Source organism: Monodelphis domestica, chromosome 1, assembly GCF_027887165.1.
Source record: "Monodelphis domestica isolate mMonDom1 chromosome 1, mMonDom1.pri, whole genome shotgun sequence".
In the NCBI taxonomy this organism is placed as follows: Eukaryota; Metazoa; Chordata; class Mammalia; order Didelphimorphia; family Didelphidae; genus Monodelphis; species Monodelphis domestica.
The window spans coordinates 660,635,683-660,655,798 of NC_077227.1; the positions used below are offsets into that span (position 1 = coordinate 660,635,683).

Genomic DNA, 20,116 nt, shown 5'->3' on the forward strand with positions numbered 1-20,116 from the left:
GACTCACCTAAAACCACTGTCATCCACAGTCATCAAACAGGCTTCATTATGGGAATGTTGCTAGAGTAAAAGAAATAAATATTAGTTAGATTCAAATTTACTTGATCACTGATTACAATATAGACAGAGTACATGAGTACAGTCAAAAATAATAATTTCTAAGATTCACAAAAACTATCACACATACAAATAATTCTCTTCCCCTTTTTTCCCCAGGGAAATTCTGGGTTTGAGAAAGGACTAAAAAGTAAGATTAAGGAGGGACCATTAGAGAGAGTTAACAGGTGTTATGTTATTATTATTATTGTTATGTTCTTCATCACACAGGGTAGGAATAGAAAGAAAGTCTTAATACTTTACACCTACCACCCCAGGAAGTGACAAGTAGCTCACAGAATTTTAACTCTATCTCTTTTGGTCAAAGGCAAAAAAGAGAAGATTCTTCTGGCAATAAAACTTTTTTTAAGTATGGGAAAAAGGATTAAGAGATAAGAGTCATTTGGAAAAAATATTATTTTTGAGTCTTTTCCAAAATAGTTTCCTCCTTGTCTTAAGATCTGTTCTCTCTCACATCCTGTCTTACAACATGAGAAAATACATCTCCTAAAAAATTTATAGCAATACAATGAAAACTGATTAACAGTGACACAAGGCAGACAATGAACTTGGAGTCAGGAAGCCAAATATTTGTTCATCATGGCTCTTACAGCAACTGTGTGACCATGGTAGGTAATTTAGCATAATCTATATAAACCTCAGTTTTCTAAACTGTAAAATGGGGAGAATACTATTTCCACTACCCCCAAATGAAGAGAGTAATTGTAAGGAGAGTGCTCCTTGTCCTTATTTCTTAAGGACACCTGACTTCAATTAGACATTTAATGTTTGTTTACCATGGGCAAGTAGCTGTGCTAAGCACTGGGCATTTAAAAAACAAAAATAGAACTATCTCTGAGTTCCAGCAGCTTACATTCTAAAGGGGGAGGAGGGGAAGCAAGAAAAGGAAAAATAGAACACTTGAGGTGAATAAAAATGAAATAAGCTAATTTGAGATAAAAGAACATATTACCAGCTGGGGAGTGGAAATGGTAGGGGATTGGAGATCAGGGGAAAGTGTTAGGGTCAAGAATCTCTCTTAAGGCTATGAACCCAGGTAACTGAAAGCATAATGGTACCCTGAACAAAAACAGGGATCTATGGAAAGGAAAGACAGGTTATGTTTTGGACACATGTACTGAGTTGCTAATGGGACATATAAAGGGGGAAGGATGTCCAGCAGACAGTTACTGATGCTGGACTGAGTTTGACAAAAAGGTTAGGGCTGGATATGTAGAATTAGGAACCTGAATGAGAATGGAACCTTGGGGAGCACAAAAAAGGAAAGTCTAAGGAAAATATGAAACAAGCACAAAGGATTGAAGATATTTATGGCCAAATGAAACTAAGATGGTGTGGATGATCCAAGTAGAAACAAAAGAAGTACAGTGTTCCCAAAGTCAGAGAAAGTGAGAGTTATCTAGAAGGAAGTAATAGAAAAGTGAATAACATCTAAAAGGAACATGAAAACTGAGAAAAGGCCACTGGATTTTACAGCTAGAAAACTCTTTGTCACCTTGGAGATAGCATATTTAGCAGCGGACTGGAAGCCAGATTGTAAAAGGGTTTGGTAAGATTCAAATAAAAAAAAAAGGAAATGTAAAGCAGGGGTCCCCAAACTGCGGCCCCCTAAGGCCATTTATTCAGCTCCAACCACACTTCTGGAAGGGCCACCTCTTTCATTGGTGGTCAATGAGAGGAGTATTGTATGTGGCAGCACCACAAAACACAGCATCACTCACATACAGTACTATTTCTGGTGACATAATCCTTTGCATGGCGCCTTGTTCTGAGAGTAATTGAAAGAGAACCAGGTATTGCACAAAGGATTATGTGGCTGCACAATGGAAGACAACAGCATGGTGAGGGGCAATCTGGGGGAGGGGATTCCACGCTGTGTATACTGCTGCCTGGTAGAGTGGTAGCGGTGATGGGCCTCTGCAAGGTGTGACAGGCCCATCACAGCCAGGGCTACAGCCTCCACTATCCCAGACAGCGCTATACAGATTTGTTCATAGTTTTTTTTTTTACAGACCGGCCCTCCAATGGTCTGAGGGATGTGAACTGGCCCTCTGTGTAAAAAGTTTGGGGACCCCTGATTCTTTCCAAAAGTTTTGCTGTGAAAAGATGAAAAACAAGACTTAGGAGAAGTAAGGCAAAAGGAGAGAAATGCTTACGATATTATATAAAAAATACATAAGATATTACAATTACAAAAGAAGAATTCGGAATTCAAAACCATAAAAGTAGCACAGTTGGAAAAGTGATGGTAAAATGTAAGATGTGTTGGTTCCCTAAGTATGATTGAAGTAAAATGAAGATGTAGATCATAGAAGTTAAGAGGGTTGATGAACTTGGAGACCTGGATGTTTGTGAAGGCATCAAAATGTTTATTAAATACATGAAAAATTAATAGTGAAGAATTTTGATTATATAAAATAAAAAAAATAAGAAAATGGGTTAGATTCAGAAGAGAAAACAATTTGGCAGAAAAAATTCATTAGCTAATTTCTTTATTCAAAACCTAATATCTGGTGCATTAAGTTACTTACTAGATAGTAGGATCTATCTCCTAATTAAGTACTCAAAAGATATGATTAGGTAGTTTAAAGAAATGAGATTATCAATAAACCTAAGAAAATGTCCTAAAAGTCACTATTAAAGAAATGCAAATCTGAAATTTTACCCCATAGCTATCAGATTAGAAAATATGATCAAAAGAGCAAAATAGCAATTGTTGGAGGCTTTGTAGGAGGGATGGGCACAGTAGTGCACTTCTGGTGGAACTGTGAATTAGTTCAATAACAATGAAACATTTGGGTATGGATCCCCAAGGAGGTCCAGGATTGAGGTTAAGGATTTATTTATACAAAAGTATTTATAGCAGTGTTTTCTGTTTTGGCAAAAGACTGGAAACGAGATAGATGCCCACTAATTTAGGAATGGACAAAAAAATTCTGGCATATAAACGTGATGGAATTTTATTATACCATAATAAGGAATATGATAGTCAGAGGAAAATGAAAAGATTTGCATGCATTCATGCATAGTGAAGCAAGAAAAACCAGGACAATCTAGGCACTAGGCAAGATATGAGTGGAAACAACTCTGAAAGATTACAATAATCAATTATAGGATCACAGATCTATAGCTGGCATCAAATAGAATTTCCTCATTTTACAGATAAGGAAACTGAGGTAGAAGTTAATTGACTTGCCTAGGGTCATACAATTGACTGATATTTAAGACAGAAATCAAACACAGGTCTTCCTTACTCCACATTTGGCTCTATCCACTGTGCCACACTTCCCTGTCTCAAGACTTAAGAAAAAAAAAATAAAGCTTATCTTTTCCTTCATGGTAGAAAGGTAGACTACTAGGTAGATGTATAGCATCAGACATGCATTCTCAGATGTGGCCAATATCTTGATTTGTTTTGACTTTACATGTTTGTAATAAGCAAACACTCCTACTTGAGGGGAGAAGAGGGTGACAGTCAATGCTGGATATGGGAAAAAGATCAATAAAACATTTTTAGAATTGCACAAAGAGATCTGGGAGGTGCCGGAGAAATAAAAATAGAGCAATGTGTTACCACTTCATTAAGTTTATATATACCTACAAATACCCATTTTCCAAAAACCACCACACTGTACACGAGAAGTTCAGAACTTAAAAAAAAATAACTAACAAAGCACATAAATCAAAAGATTGGTATAGAGATGCACATTGCAAGCTAGTCACTGAACTTTAAGAGACAGCTGATTCCAGCAAGAAGACCTAAATTAGGAGACATACAGATAAAGTGAACTTCCAAAGAAAAAAGGCCACTAAAAGGCAAAGGGACTGTCTAGAAATGACAACAAAGTCCAAGAAACAAATTTACTTCCCTTTCTGGTCACTGTGTTGGGGTGGAGATGGTTGTTACTATATAAATCGTCCTTCTGGCTTTATGCATTTCTTTCTTCAACAGTCCATACAAGTTTTTCCATGTTTTTCTATAGATTTGCCCTTTGATTCTAATAATATTCCATATATTCATATACTAAAATTTGTTAAACCATTCTCTAATTTATAGGTACTCTCTTATTAACTGCTATAAACATTTTCAAACATATGGATCATTTTCCTCATTCTCTGATCTCTTTGAAATATTAGATACAGTACTGGTATTACTTAGTTCCAAACTGCTGTCTAGAATAAGGCTAATTATGATGACACCAATGATGCCAACTTTAGTATGCCAACTTTCCAATAATTCAAAACCCTTTATTTTTTTCTTTCCATCTTTGCCAATATGATAGATATAAGGTAAAACCTAGCTGTGTGAGTGTATTTCTCTAAATGTTAATTATTTAAGGCTGTTGATACACTTTGGATTTCTTCCCATGAGAACTTAAGTTTTGGTAAACTTATAACTGTCAAATAAGGAATGGCTCTTGTTCTTATATATCAGATAAACTTTCTACAAAGATTTTCCCTAGTTAATATGCTCTTTTCTAATTTCAACTATACTGATTTTGTTTGTTCAAAATGCTTGCAACTTTATGCAATCAGTTGTCCATTTATTCTTCTATTGTCTTTCACATCCCATGATGTTCACTCACAAATTCTTTACCTATCCAAATTTTAAAAGGTTCTTTCTTCCTTGCTCCATTAATTAAAAAAAAATAGTATAGCTACTAAGTCATGTATCATTTTGAAATTTACTTTGGCTAAAAGGAATGAGAACTGGACTTAAACCTATTTTTGACCATAACGCTTTCTAATTTTCCAAATAGTTTTGGTCAAATAGTCTACACTTACTCTAGTAGTGGGGAACTTTGGGTTTACTAAACACTATGTTCATTTGTTTCTGTGGGTTGCACACCTAATCTTTCACAATAATTGAAATTAAATTCTTTAAACTAGTTCCAAATAGTTTTGATGATTACTACCTCATAGTACAATTTGAGAACTAGACCTGCTAGGATTCCTTTGTTCTCAGTTTCTCCCATTATTTCCCCATGAGAATCCCAACCTAAAATTCCTTCAGAAGAATTGAATAAAAGTTGTATCATCATTTTTGTTATATTAGTTTGCTCTACAACTATGAACAATCAATGTTTTCCTAAATAGTATACAAAAATATTGCTGGGGCAGCTAGGTGGCACAGTATAGAGCTCCAGGCCTGGAGTCAGGAGGATCTGGGTTCAAATGTGTCAGATACTTCATATCTGTGGGACCCTGGTCAAAACACTTAATCCCATTTTCCTAGCCCTTGCCCTTCTGTCTTATAGTTGTTACTAAGACAGAAAGTAAGGCTTAAAAACAACAACAAAAAAAAAGAAAAGAAATACTGCTATAAGAAATGTCAAGGGGAATGGGTTTCAGAAAAAATATGGGAAGACTTGCAAGAACTCATGCAAAATGAAATAAGCAAGAGAACACTGTACATAATAATAGCAACATTGTAATGATAGCCAACTGTGAAAGACTGAGCTACTCCAAATCATACAGTAATCCAAGACAATTCCAAAGGACCCATTGATGAAGAAGCGAAGGTTGAAGCAAACTTTTTTCACTTTATATTTCTTGATGGGGGGGGGAGGGGAATAATGCCTTCACATGTATAGGTGATATAACTAACACTTGCCTTCTCAATGGGTGGAGAAGGGGTTGAAATAAAACCAAGAATTTATAACTCAAAACTAAAAAATAAAATATTTCTAAATGTTTCTTCAATTATTGGGGTCTGTTTGTCAAAAAATTATTTTGTAGTTGTACTCACAAAGTTCTATATATGTCTCATTAGGTAGGATTCCTAAATAATATAGAAAGAATCATAATTTGTGTGGGTTTATTTTATGTCAGTTGTAAGTTTCAGTTAATTTTTGAAAAATTGAAAGTCTTGACTTTCCAGCTTAGAATCAATACTCTGTATTGGTTCCAAGGCAGAAGAGTGGTAAGGCCAGGTGATGGGGGTTAAGTGACTTGTCCAGGGTCACACAGCTGTGAAGTGTCTGAGGCCACATATGAACCCATGGGACCTCTCTTCACTAGGCCTGGTTCTCAATCCCCTGAGCCACCCAGCTGCCTGTTTTGATTAATTTTTAAAATAATGCTTTAGCATTTGCTATGTAAACAAAAATTTCATTGGCAAAAAAGTAATAAATTTGTTTCCTCTTTGCCTCTTATTCTATATCTTTTTCTTGTCTATTGCTACAGTCAGCAATTGTTGAAATGTCAAAATTTCTGGCAATAACAGACAGCCTATTTTTAATTTCTGATCTTATTGGGCTGGGCCCAGGTTTATCTCTATTACATAAAATGTAGAAAATCATCTGAGCTAATGGCTTATCTATTGTCTTAAGCTTTTTAAAATAGCCTTTTATTTTATCAATTAATTATTTTTGTTTTCAATTTTGTTAACCTATTCTTTGATTTTTGGAGTTTCTATTTTAGTGTTTTTAGGCATTTTTATTTGTTGCCTTTCTACTTTTTAAGTGTCATGTCCATTTCGTTAATGTATTTTTTCCCCTTTTTTGTTGATGAAACTGTTTTGAGATACACATTTTCAAGACAATCACTTTGGCAACAACATCACTGACAAGTGGATCTACAACATTCCTGGAAAAGTGGTTATCCAGTCTCTACTTGGAACACTTTTGACAGGGAATTCCTTACCTAAACAGGACAGCTCATTACTTTTTTGGAGAGCTGTTAGTTTAATAGGTTGTTCTTTATATTGAACAGAAACTTTCCTTTTTATAAAACTTCCACACAAATTCTCCTTTATGGACAAATCTAATTTTAAAAAAATTGTTCTTTACATATATGAAGGCAATACTTGTGTCTTCCTTTACTATATTCTAAGAGATTTCCCCTGGAAAGGCTAATGACCTTCACAAAATATGATGTACAATGGGGCAGCTGGGTGGCTCAGTGGATTAAGAGCCAGGTTCAGAGATGGAAGGTCCTGGGTTCAAATCTGTCCTCAGACACTTCCTAGCTGTGTGATCCTGGGAAAATCACTTGACCCTCATTGCCAAGCCCTTATCACTCTTCTGCTTTAGGACCAATACACAGTATTGATTCTAAAAAGGAAGGTAAGGGTTAAAAAAAAAGTGATGACTGACGGACAGTGAAACTAAGCATTTCTCTTGTTCTGGTCATTAGATTTTCAAAGACATCATGGCTTTAGTAGCATTTGGAGTCAGGAAGGCTCGGGTTTGAATCCTGACTCCTACACTTCCTAGATATGTAACCCGTGGCAATTCACTTACCCCCTTTAAAGCTTCAGTTTATCCATGGAGATAATAGCATCTACCTCATAGAGTTATGAGGATCAAATGTGAGATAATAAACCTTAAAGTGCTATGTGTTAAATAGGCTATTAATGTGATCTATGTACTAATAATGGTTTGGGACTATTACATTTCCTGAGTACAAGTCATATCTTCTTCATATGACCAGTTCTCTTATCCTACCCCCTCCTATAATTATACATTTGATCCCCACCACCCCCCGCCCCAATCTAAGTGTAGGTCTTCACATTTATTCCTGTTCAAATTAAACTTTGTAGAATTCAGCTTGACTTGCTATATAGTAAAACTGTTTGGATCCAGATCCTGACATTAGCTATTCTCAGCTTTCTGTCGTCCAAAAATGTTATAAGCAGAACAAGTTTTCATCTAAGTAAGTTACTGACAAAAATGTTGAGTAGAACAAGGCCAAAGTCAATCTTACTCCTCTAGGATGACATCAACTGATTAAGAATACTGAATAGGTCAGGTTCTTTAATTATTCAAACTCGACTCACAATTTTCATTCATACCATTATGAAATCTAATCGCTTTTGTGTGAAGCACTGCGCAAGATAAAAAGTTTGGAGAAGACAATGTCTCCATCACTGATCTGATATTCTAGTAAAGGAGAAATACACAAAAACAAATGACTATACTAGATACCCCAAGAACCATGCATTAGACTGTTTTCAAAGTGCAGTTATGGGAGAATGGGGAGGACTTCACAGACATAGTGTCAATTGAGTTATATTTTAAAAGATAGATGGAAAGGAATCCAAGAAGGAAAGTGAGAAGAAGCACTCTGGATATGGGGAGCAGCATGAGCAAAGATTATGAGCCAATGAGGCACAGGTTCTTTCTTCCTAAGGTGGAAGGTCCCTCCCTGAATACCTTTCACATAAAAGGTATTAATAACTGAATTTAATTATTCCACCCAACACCCACCTTACTATCTTTTCTTGTAAAGCTTTGTAGCAAATCATTCTTAAAACAATTCAGAAAGGTAGTGTGCTGCTTTGGGGAAGAGAAAGGAAAAGAAACTTTTGAGGCATACTTTCCTCCTCCAACTGGAAGCATTGGGGAATTCTGGAGAAAGAAGTGGCACTAAAAATAAAACAAAACAAACAAACAAAAAACTGAGCAAAAGACACTAGGCAAGCCATATCCCTGAGGCTATCTAGCATACAAGAAGAGTGACCCTACAGAGCAAAGAGGGAACAGTTTGGGAGGTGGCAAGGACTCCCTCTCCCCCAATGTAGTCCTCTTCTCTCTCCCTTATGTTAGGGAAGATTTAGTTCTAAGGTTTTATACTGCCTTAGCACATTGCCTGGTATATAGTAGGCTTTCTGCTTTAATTGAATGCTATATAGACATTCAAAGACTAAGTGTAAGTGATTGTTGTTGGGGGGAGGGCGAGGAGGAGGGGGTTTCTAAGTTTCTGGATATTTCTTTTTAAAAAGAACAAGATTTCTGAATTTTGGGTCTATTTCTTTTAAACTTTACCCATTCAACTAATTTCTAGTCCAGTTTACCATAGGCATTTAGGTCTAGCCAACAGTTCCACCCCCGATACAGCCAATAAAAGCCTTAAGTTTTTAACTAAATTTAAAAATAACACAAAAGTCCTAAACTGTGGCATAACTTCTATGCCACAACTGGAAATGTCTTCTCATATGCAACATCTGTCCAAATGAATATTTTATGAATCATTTGAACTCTTGTACTGTTTCCTAGGAAACACTTTTGGGAATTTAGTTGTTCAAAACAGTCTGCATTCCTTGGTTCTGGCCAGCACAGTACAGATTAGCCATACTTAGTTTATGTTGTAGATCAGCTATAATATCATCAATGTTCATTTGTTGTTGTTGTATGTTTTGGTTTCGAATTGCTCCAATCAGATTGATGCTTCAAAGTTTAAATTTTCTTCAACATATTACATATTGCATAAACAACAAATTCTGTCATATTTTATGACATACATTATGAATGTATTTTATAGTTTTTATCAAAATTCTTTGGATCTAAATCAACTCCATTAGAACCTGCTTCCATTAGAACCTTCAATCTAACTGCTAGTATTACTTTATACAAAAGAAAGAGATTTCTGGTGGCAATAAGCAAAAATATGGATCAGGATACTTTTCTCTGACATATTTATGATGTCAATGGTATGGATATTTTATCAACTTAAATAACAACTCCTTCATGCTTCAGCCTATATAATTCTTGTTCAGGTCTTTTTACAAATTATTCTAAAGGAGATGAACCTAATATTCCAGATATATGATTCATGTTAATATTCTCAAGATATGACTGGTCCAACCTTTCTGGTCATATTAACCCCAAGATGATATCTTTTCACAACTTCTGGTACTCAGGTGCATTATTTGTCTTTTTCTATATCAAGTAGTTTTAGGAATCACTGGCAAATACTATGTAAATTAATAATCTAGCCTAATTTCTACCTCAAATCTGGATCCCAATCACTGTCCTTATCTAGGGTCTATGACAAGTATTAAACAACTACTATATGTCAGGGCCTATGCTATATGCTGGACATATAAAGTCCAAAATGTTAATTATGCACACCCATACTCCTAACTACATATACTTACTATGACGACTCTGTAAATTCTTGGATTTGAGTACTCTCTCCAATAATGTAAATCATAACGCATTCATGCTGTCTCATCCTTGTATTCCAGACATGCTAGGGCTTTCTTCTAAATGTCCAATAGACTGAATGACTGTCAGTCGATCATCCTTTGATCTTTGTTAATTGGTAGTCCAGCACTCCCTCCCCTTCCCTCCCTCTCCCTCTCTCCTTCTCTCCTTCCTTTTAAAAAAACCCTTACCAGGTCATGAATAGGCAATTTTCAGTTAAAGAAATCAAAACTATTAATAAGCACATGAAGAAGTGTTCTACATCTCTTATAATCAGAGAGATGCAAATCAAAACAACTCTGAGGTATCACCTCACACCTAGCAGATTGGCTAACATGACAGCAAAGGAAAGTAATGAATGCTGGAGGGGATGTGGCAAAGTAGGGACATTAATTCATTGCTGGTGGAGTTGTGAACTGATCCAACCATTCTGGAGGGCAATTTGGAAATATGCCCAAAGGGCGATAAAAGACTGTCTGCCCTTTGATCCAGCCATAGCACTGCTGGGCTTGTACCCCAAAGAGATAATAAGGAAAAAGACTTGTACAAGAATATTCATAGCTGCCCTCTTTGTGGTGGCCAAAAATTGGAAAATGAGGGGATGCCCTTCAATTGGGGAATGGCTGAACAAATTGTGGTATCTGTTGGTGATGGAATACTGTTGTGCTAAAAGGAATAATAAAGTGGAGGAATTCCATGGAGACTGGAACAACCTCCAGGAAGTGATGCAGAGCGAAAGGAGCAGAACCAGGAGAACATTGTACACAGAAACTAATACACTGTGGTACAATCGAATGTAATGGACTTCTCCATTAGTGGCAATGCAGTTTTCCTGAACAACTCTCAGGAATCTACGAGAAAGAACACTATCCACATTCAGAGGAAAACCTGTGGGAGTAGAAATTCTGAAGAAAACAACTGCTTGATTACATGAGTTGAGGAGGATATGATTGGGGTTATACTCTAAATGAACATCCTAGTGAAAACATCAACAACATAGAAATAGGTTTTGATCAAGGACACAATGAATTGGCGTCAGCTACGGGAAAGGTGGGAGGGAAATAATATGATTCTTGTAACCAAGAAATAATGTTATAAATTGACTAAATTAATTTAAATATAAAAAATTAAAAATAATTTTAAAAAACTTACCTTCTGTCTTAGAATCAATACTATGTATTGGTTTCAAGGCAGAGCAGTAAAGGTTAGGTTAGGTGACTTGCCCAGAACACAGTTAGGAAGTTTCTGAGGTCACATTTGAACCCAGGGCCTACCTAGTTCTCAATCTACTGAGCCACCTAGCTGACTCCCCATTCATATTTTTTTTAATGATATCTGAAGAACAATTCTAATCATCATCTGTATTATATTCTGCTACTACAGAAAAGAGATTATGGCCAAAAAATTCATCAAATAGCCATCCTATTAGTTTCAAGTCTCTCTTTACTTAGCTAGGCTTATCCTCAGAAAGTAGACAGTGGCTAGAAATGCCCTTAAAACAGTATAATAATACCAGAGATTAGGAGAACGAGTAAAAAAAACAAAAACAAAAACAAAACCCTGAAGTTTTTTATTACAAAAAAATACAAAACTATAAAACAAGCACACATGAAATCAAAATGGAAGCCTGAAGCAGCATAATGTATCAGATGACTCAAAAAGACTTCCAATCATGCTATCACACTAAGCGCAAAAAAAAAAATCCATAATATTAAGAGATAAGGAAATTATGCTTATAGGAATCATAGGCAACAACCCAATAAGAATAATAAATGCCATAGAAACTAAGTTCATGAATGTAAAGTAAACCAAGGCCCCCCCAAAATTGATGGTAACATGGAAGAATTTAATATTCCTCTTTCAAAGCTTAATAAATATAACAGATAAATAAGTAAAATAGAGAACAAAATAAACTATTGGAAAATTTACAAGCAAAAAGATTCATGAAGTCTTCAAAACAAACATTAACGAATAAAAATACTACTCAGAACTACATGTTAACTTTACAAAAATATAACAAAATAGGACTCAGAGAAAATTAAAAATAAATACAGATATGTTAAACACATACAGACTATAATTCAATAAAAATAATAATTAAGATAGGAAATGAAAAGGTAAAAGAAGATAGAATAATAAAATTCTAAATGAGTGGGGTCAAAGAACAAATAACAGAAATATTTGATGATGAGATAAATACCAAAATTTATGGGATGAATCTAAAGCCATTCTCATAGGGAAAAATTACATTGCTAAAACAGAATAACAAAATAGAAAGCATATTAAATGAACTGAATATTCAATTTAAAAATATAAAAACAAACTGAAAATAAATACAAAAGAACATTTTTAAAGTTAAAGGAAAATTAATTAATTGAAAACCAAAAGACTACAGAAACTAGAAAAGTAAAATCTTAATTCTTTAAAAGCCTAACAAAATTGACAAAAATTTAGACCCCAAATTAGCAACATCAACTAGTTATTGTAATTAACCTAATTCATAAAATAAAAGTTGAACTAACAGTAAAGAAGAAAGCAATCTCTAGTCTATATGAATTTACAAGAGAATTCTACCAAACTTTTAAAGAACAATAATATGTATACTATATAAATTCTCAAAAACCAACAAGGAAAATACTCCATATGCCTTTTATGAGAAAAACATAGCATTAAAACTTAAACCAAAGAAAGTAAAGAGAATAAGATTATAAAATTTCAATAGTTTACAAATCTCTATTATGTAGTTTAAGAAGCATATTTTAAATTTAAAACATATAAACCAACATTTCCCCGATCATCTAAGCTCCCATCTGAACCTCCTTCTGCTCTTCCTCTGCATAATTTATTTTTTCTTTTTTAAATGTTACTTTCTGTCTTAGCAACAACTCTAAGACAAAAGGGCAAGGACTAGGTAAATTGGATTAAGTGACTTGTTCAGGGTCATATAGCTAGGTAAGTATCTTAGGCCAGATTTGAATCCAGGTTGGTCCTCCTGACTCCACATTTTCTCTCTCCTCCCCAACCACTGTGAAGGCAAGATATGAAATACATCATGAACATAAAAGTCAGGCAAAACAAATTTCTGCATTAGCCATATTTTGGGAGAAAAAAAAGGAAAAGGAAGAAAAAAGACAGTTTAATCTGCATTCTGAATCCATTAATTCTCCATCTAGAGGTAAATTGCATTTTTCACCATGGGTCCTTGGAATTATGGTCGGTCAGCATGTTGTATCAGTCTTTCAAAGTTGATTAATTCTACAAAATAGACTATGTGACTATGTAAGCTGATCACTTGACTCTGTTCTATTCATTATGCACCAATCCATATAAGTCTTCAAAATGTTTTTCTGAAATCATCCCTTTTATCATTAGTATTCCATAATATTCACATATCATAACTTGTCTGGTTATACCCCAATGGGCTCCTCAGTTTCCAATTCTTTGCCAAAAAAAGAGATCATATAAATGTCCTTTTCTTCTTTCTTTGATCCCTCTGTAATATAATATCACTAGGTCAAAGGGTATGTATGGTTTAATTTTGGGGGCATAGTTCAAAATTCTTTCCAGATGGTTAGACTAATTCATAGCTCCACCAACAATACACATTAGTGCATCTATTTCTCCCCTAGTATTTGGCATTTTCTACTTGGGGGGAGGGGGTACCTTTAACCAATCTTATGGATATAAGGTGGTTTCTTAGAGATGTTCTATTTGCATATCTCAAATTATTAGCAATTTAGAGCATTTTTTCATTAGGCTACTGATAGCTTGGATTTTTACTCTGAAAACTACCCATTCATATTTGACCATTTGTCAATTAGGAAATGTCTCATTCTTGTAAATTTGATTAAGTTTCCTATAAATTTTAGGAATGAAACCTTAATCAACAAAAACACTTGTTCCAGTTTCCCACTTTTATTCTGATTTTAGCTACAGTGGTTTTCTTTATGCAAAAACTTTTAAATTTTATGTAATCAAAGTTATTCAGTTTATTATCTATGAACTTCTCTATTTGCTTCTTCATGAACTCTTCCTCTATTCACAGATTTCTTCTATGCTCTACTAATTTGTCTCATAACCTCTGTCAGTGATGATGAACCTTTTAGAAATGGAGTACTGCCCATGTCCCCCATACCCATTACCCCAGACAGCAGAGGGAAGAAGTGCTCCCATTGGGCTGCTAGGTGGAGGGGCAGGGCATATGAACAATGTCTTGGGCCCAGTGGTGGTAGTGGCGGTGCCCAGAGCAGCCTTGTTGAATACAGGAAGAGGCACATGTGCCACATCTTCTCTAACAAGGCTAGAGGCACTATTGCTATGTGTTCCAATGTATCTTCTACCTCAGTGTTCATGGACTTGGGTCTTTTCTAATCTGTCTTGGTTTGGTAAAATGACTGTGACTTCTTTTCCTACTCAGAACTCAGTCTGGTGTGTTTTCTAAATTACTGTGGGGGGAGGTATGCTAGGGAGTTAAGGGGAAAAAATGTTTTCTCTCATTCTATCATCAAGGCTCTGTTATATCTTTATATTTCCATTTCTAGCTGACATGACAATATACTAGATAATAAGCAAAAATAAATAATTGAGACCATTAATAGATCTATTAAATAGTAGTTATGAAACAGATCCACAAAAAGAAAAGGCATTTCTATACAGTTATAACACAATCTAGGAATAAAAGAAAAGGAAGTTTTTTTAAAGTAACTAGAATATTCTTAAAATATCCGGGGCTCAAGCTACCAAAGCACACTCAAAACCTGTAGAGATAAAATTACAAAATGCTCCATAAGAAAGAACCCAAAGACTTTGGCATGCAATTTTTTTAAAAATCTAGAAAATAAACGAATAAAAAAAATCAATTTAACACAAAAAGTCATTCTGAAACTCAAGAGATTAACAAAATTTAAAGCAAAAAGAAACCCTAAAATAAATTAGCAAGAGCTATATCAACATTTCATAAAGATAATACATTTAGGCCAGATTGGCTTTTACCAGAAATGCAGAGTTGGTTCAATATTAGAAAGATTATTAACAAAATAGACTTCAATAACAAGTACTTCAAATGATATATTATTATCTATGTTGGTACAGAAAAGGCCTTTTCCAAGATACATCCACATTATCACCATTATTGTGATATTACATGTCATCCATAGTATTATATATAAGTATTATATTATATATATTATATATAAGTATTATATATAGTATTATATTATAAATGCTAGCTATAGCAATTAAGACAATAAGCACATGAAAAGAGTAAACAAATTCATCACTTTGTGATGAAGAATAATGGAGAAATACCTAAAGATTAAGTGAAACAATAACTTCATCTAAGTAGCAGGATATAAAATAAAATATCCACATTTCTATATGTTGTCAACAATATAAAAAGTGATTGAAATTCAATTTTTAAAAAGCACATGGTACTTGAAATACTCAGGAACCTATCTACCAAGTCACACAGAAGAACTATTTGAATAGATGTACTTTCTTTAAAGAAATATTAATTGCTCATGAGTAGGCTGAACAAAAACGAAAATACTACCTACATTAATTTATTCAGTGCAATATTAAACTAACAAAGGATAATTTTATAGAGCCAGGAAAAAATAACAAAATTCATCTGGAGGAATAAAATATTAAGATTCTCAAGAGCAATAATGGAGAAAAAATAGAAATAGAAAGCAATTGTGTTTCAAAGTAGTAATAATTAAAACAATTTGGTATCAATCAAGAAACATAGAAACAGAGATTGATCAGTGGAACAAAATTAAGTATACAACAGGGAAACTATATAAAGGACTGGATAGAGCCTTTGACTTGAAGTCAGAAAGACCAGAGACCAAATCCATATTGAGGCACTTCCTAGTTGTCTGACTCTGGATAAGTCATTAATCCGTCTGCCTGTTTTCTCTTCTGAAGAATAGGGATAATAATACCTCCTCTAAAGTTGTTATGAGGATCAAATGAGGTAATAATTTTGAAATACTTATTAAAACCTTCAAGGGCTCTATAAATGCTAGCTATTACTATTTTAAGCAAATAAATAGCAACATAGTGATTGATAAACTCAAAGATCCCAGCTACTATGGTAAGGTCTCATATAAGAGAAAAGTTGATAGGAAAACTATTCAATAAGAATCTAGTAAGTATGCTAAGTGTAGGCCAACATCTAATGCCACATGAAAAAATAAGCTCCTAATTAATACATGCCTTAAACATTAAGAGTGAAATTATAAACAAAATTAGAAGAGCAAAGACAAAACTGCTTTTCAAATCTATTGAGGGTAGAGTTCATGACCAAACAAGAAATAATAGGAAACACCTGAATTAAAATGGGACACTTTTAATTTTAGTAGCTCAATAAAAGAGACTTCATGAAGAAGATTTAAGAATAATTATACTCAATAATCCATTACTACATAACCCTCTACACAAAAACTAGGTAGCTAAAAGAAGTAAAACAAGTTAACTGGGAGCAGTTTTCTGTTATAAGTCTGGTTTCCAAAATTATATAAGAACAAGATTTAAATCAATAATATCAAAGGATATTAAGAGAAATTTCTCGAAATACAAGCAATCAATAGTCACATAAAAAAACAATCTAAATAAATAATTATTGAAGAAATGCAAATGAAAGCAACCCTTAAGTTTTACTAATACCCATCAGTTTGGCAAAGGTGACAAAAAAAGATGGCAAATTTTAGAAGGACTTTGGGAAAGGAGGCACATCTGTTGGCAGGACTGTGGACTGTACAAAGGAATTTAGAAATATGCTCCTAGTTATGAATTAGGACCTTAGTAATGATGTCAGTAAAAAGAGGGGGGAAAGGAGGCGTATAGAAATATACTCCTAACAGTTCTTTTTGTAGTGGCAAAGAAATGGAAACTAAAGGAGGACTTATCAACAGGAGAATGATTGAACAAAAATATGGCATTATGAATATGATGGCATATTAATGTGATCTAAAAAAATACTAACAGGAATAATTTCAGAAACCTATCAGAACTGATATTGTAAACAAGTATACTATAACAACAATTTTGTAAAGACAACTAACTCTGAAAGACTTTTTTAAAAGCTCTGATCAATACAATGACTAACCACAATTCCAGAGAACTATACTACTTACCCCCTGACAAAAGGGTAATGGACTTGGTGTGGAATGAGATATTGGACATGGCTACTGAGGGAACTTGCTTTGCTTAACTGTGCATATTAGTTGCAAGGGTTGGTCTCTCTCTCTCTCTCTCTCTCTCTCTCTCTCTCTCTCTCTCTCTCTCTCTCTCTCTCTCTCTGTTCATTGAAAAAATTAAAATGTGTTTAAAAAGAAATAAGCAGAACTATTATATTATATATGACTAGAATTTCTCTCAACTGGCAACTACTGTGATATGACAAGAAATAGATCAACAGAGTAGAGTTATACAGTGCCATTTATTAAGTTTCTTAGGTCTGGGCCATGTCTATATGATAAAATTGACAAAACGACTCAAACTAATTTGTAAATTTAATGCCATAACATATAAACTATCAAGAAAGTAACTTCATAGAGTTAGACAAAACAATAAAATTCATTTTCAAAAGATCTAGAATGTTAAGAGAAAGCATGAAGAACAGGAATGATATGGGAACAGCACTTCTAGTCTTCAACTATATTATATATAGTCTTCTATATTATATATATATAGTCTTCAACAAATATTATAAAACAGTTATCAAAATTTCTCTTAGTGGAAAAAATTTTACAAGTAGTTTAGTGGAAAAGACTAGATAAGGAAGAATCAGAAATAAGTGAACTTAATAACCCACTGTTCAAACATCTTGAAAACAAATTACGTAGGAAAAAACTCACCATATAATAAGAATTGTAGAGAAAACTGAAAAGAAGCTGGCAGAAATTAGATTTAGATGAACATCTCACAGATTTACCATAAAGATGCCCTAAATCAGTGATAGCAAACCTTTAAGAGATGGAGTGCCAAGCCCTGCCCCTAACCTACCCCCTACAGACCGTGTGCCATGCCACTCTCCCCAAAAAGTGCCAGGTACCCCCTCTTTTACCCCATACAGGAGAGGGAGAAAGGACTCCCATTGGGCTGCTGGGCAGAGGGGTGGGTGAAGTAAGGAATGTCCTCAGCAAGAGTAGAGAGGGGGAGGGGAGTGGTCAGAGCATTCATCTTCCCTCCAGCAATGCCACCTATGAGCTGCCCACCTTACCCCCATGTACCCCAATTGGGCTGCTGGGCAGAGGAGGTGTATGAAAAAATGCCCTCAGGTACAATGGAGAAAGGGAAGAGGGGTGCCCAAAGAGAGTGTGCTCTGTGTGCCATCTTGGGCACCCATGCCATAGATTCACCATGACTGCCCTAAATAATAAAGATCACATTTTAAAAACTCATCACGTAACATCTTTATCATCAAAAAGGAGAGAACAAATCAATGAACTGAGATGCTACTAAAATAACTAAGAAAGTGGGGACAGCTGGGTTGCTCAGTGGATTGAGAGCCAGGCTTAGAGATGGGAGGTCCTAGGTTCAAATCTGGCCTCAGACACTTCCTAGTTGTGTGACCCTGGGCAAGTCATTTGACCCCCATTGCCTAGCCCTTACCACTCTTCTGCCTTGGAGCCAATACACAGTATTGACTCCAAGATAGAAGGTAAGGGTTTAAAAAAAAAATAAAAATAAAAATAACTAAGAAAGCAATAAAAGCAAAAAATGTCAAGACTAACTCCCAGCAAATAGCATTCTTTCAAATACTTGAAGACAGTTATAATGAATGTCAAGGGCTTCTCTTACAATTTTCTTCAATTAAGTTTAATATGGCATAATCTCTATTCCTTGTATTTTTTAATAGAGAAATTAAATAATGGTGAGACAGACCTTAAAAACTTGAACATGACTACTGAAAAAGCTTGATTCGTTGAAACTTAAGATTAAAAGGTCTTCAATGGTAAAGGAAAACAGAATTATGGGTCATTACCACTTCCAACAGTGGTGAGACTATTTGATCCTCTTAGCTAACAAGTGGAACAAAAGGGCAAAGGAGAATCCTTATTTCCTGGTGGAATGATCAGGCAGAATCTTTTTCATTATATTGTCCACATTAAACCCAATCTTTCTTGTCCCTGACTCACTAACAACCCACCAAATTCCTATTTTTTCTCCCAATGATATCATCATTTTATATCATCTAACCAGGAAATTTGAGTCATTTAAAAAAAAATCTTTCCTCACTTTTGTCATATAGAATCTATCACTAAGAACCATGAATTATTCTTTTGAAACATCTCTTGCATTTATCCCTTCTGATGTGGAGATATTTAAGGGTATAGAAATTGTGTCTGTAATTCACAAATTACAGTTAACAAGATGAGATCAGTTAACAAGATGTCTTGGCAAAACTAAGTTCTGCAAATTCAAAAATGATTTTTTTTTAAATGACAGGTTAGCCTAGAGTTATAGTACGGTACAAGGGATAGAATGCTAGATTTGAAGTTAGAAGATGTAGATTCAAATTCTGACTCTCTCATTTATCAACTTGGTGCAAGCAATTTTTCTGGGAATCAGTATCCTTGTATTTAAAATGAGAATATAGGTCTAAATAATTCTTGAGATCCCCCCAAAATCTATTATCTTATGATCTCAACTGCTTTTAAGTTAAAGTAAATTCAAAGTATTAATTAATATCATAGGAAAAAAGTGATATCTTGGGGTGAATACCAAAGACCTTCCCTCCCTCCCCAACAGAAGTCATGCCTATTCTTTTGAATAAAGCCAAATCCAGATTTCTGAATGAGTATAAGAGAATCAAAGTGTACTCACTGGGGAGAAGTATGTCTTGAAATTTTCATTAAGGTTTTCTGAACAGTCATACTAAAGTTTTTCAGAACCTGAAAGAAAAAAATACATTAAGAATGACATCTTCTTAATAACTCCCACCTTATTTGATCAAATCTTAGCTATTTGACAATTTCTTAAGTGATTCATATGCCCCATTAGATTTGCTGATTGTAAGTAAATTTCTATTTATAATAACAGCTTACCATATCTAGAGTACT

The 20,116-nt window shown here is 34.4% G+C and overlaps 1 protein-coding gene across 2 annotated transcripts in view; it reads right to left on the reverse strand.

The window, feature by feature from the left end:
- SOCS5 (suppressor of cytokine signaling 5) overlaps nt 1-20,116 on the reverse strand; it is a 68,964-nt gene that overhangs the window by 8,397 nt on the left and 40,451 nt on the right. For both annotated transcript variants that reach the window (XM_007476864.3, XM_007476863.3), the window contains exons 2-3: nt 19,881-19,948; nt 8-60 (exon numbers count right to left, since the gene is read on the reverse strand). The gene's annotated coding sequence lies outside the window, so the exon portion shown is untranslated. The remainder of the gene's footprint in view (nt 1-7; nt 61-19,880; nt 19,949-20,116) is intronic.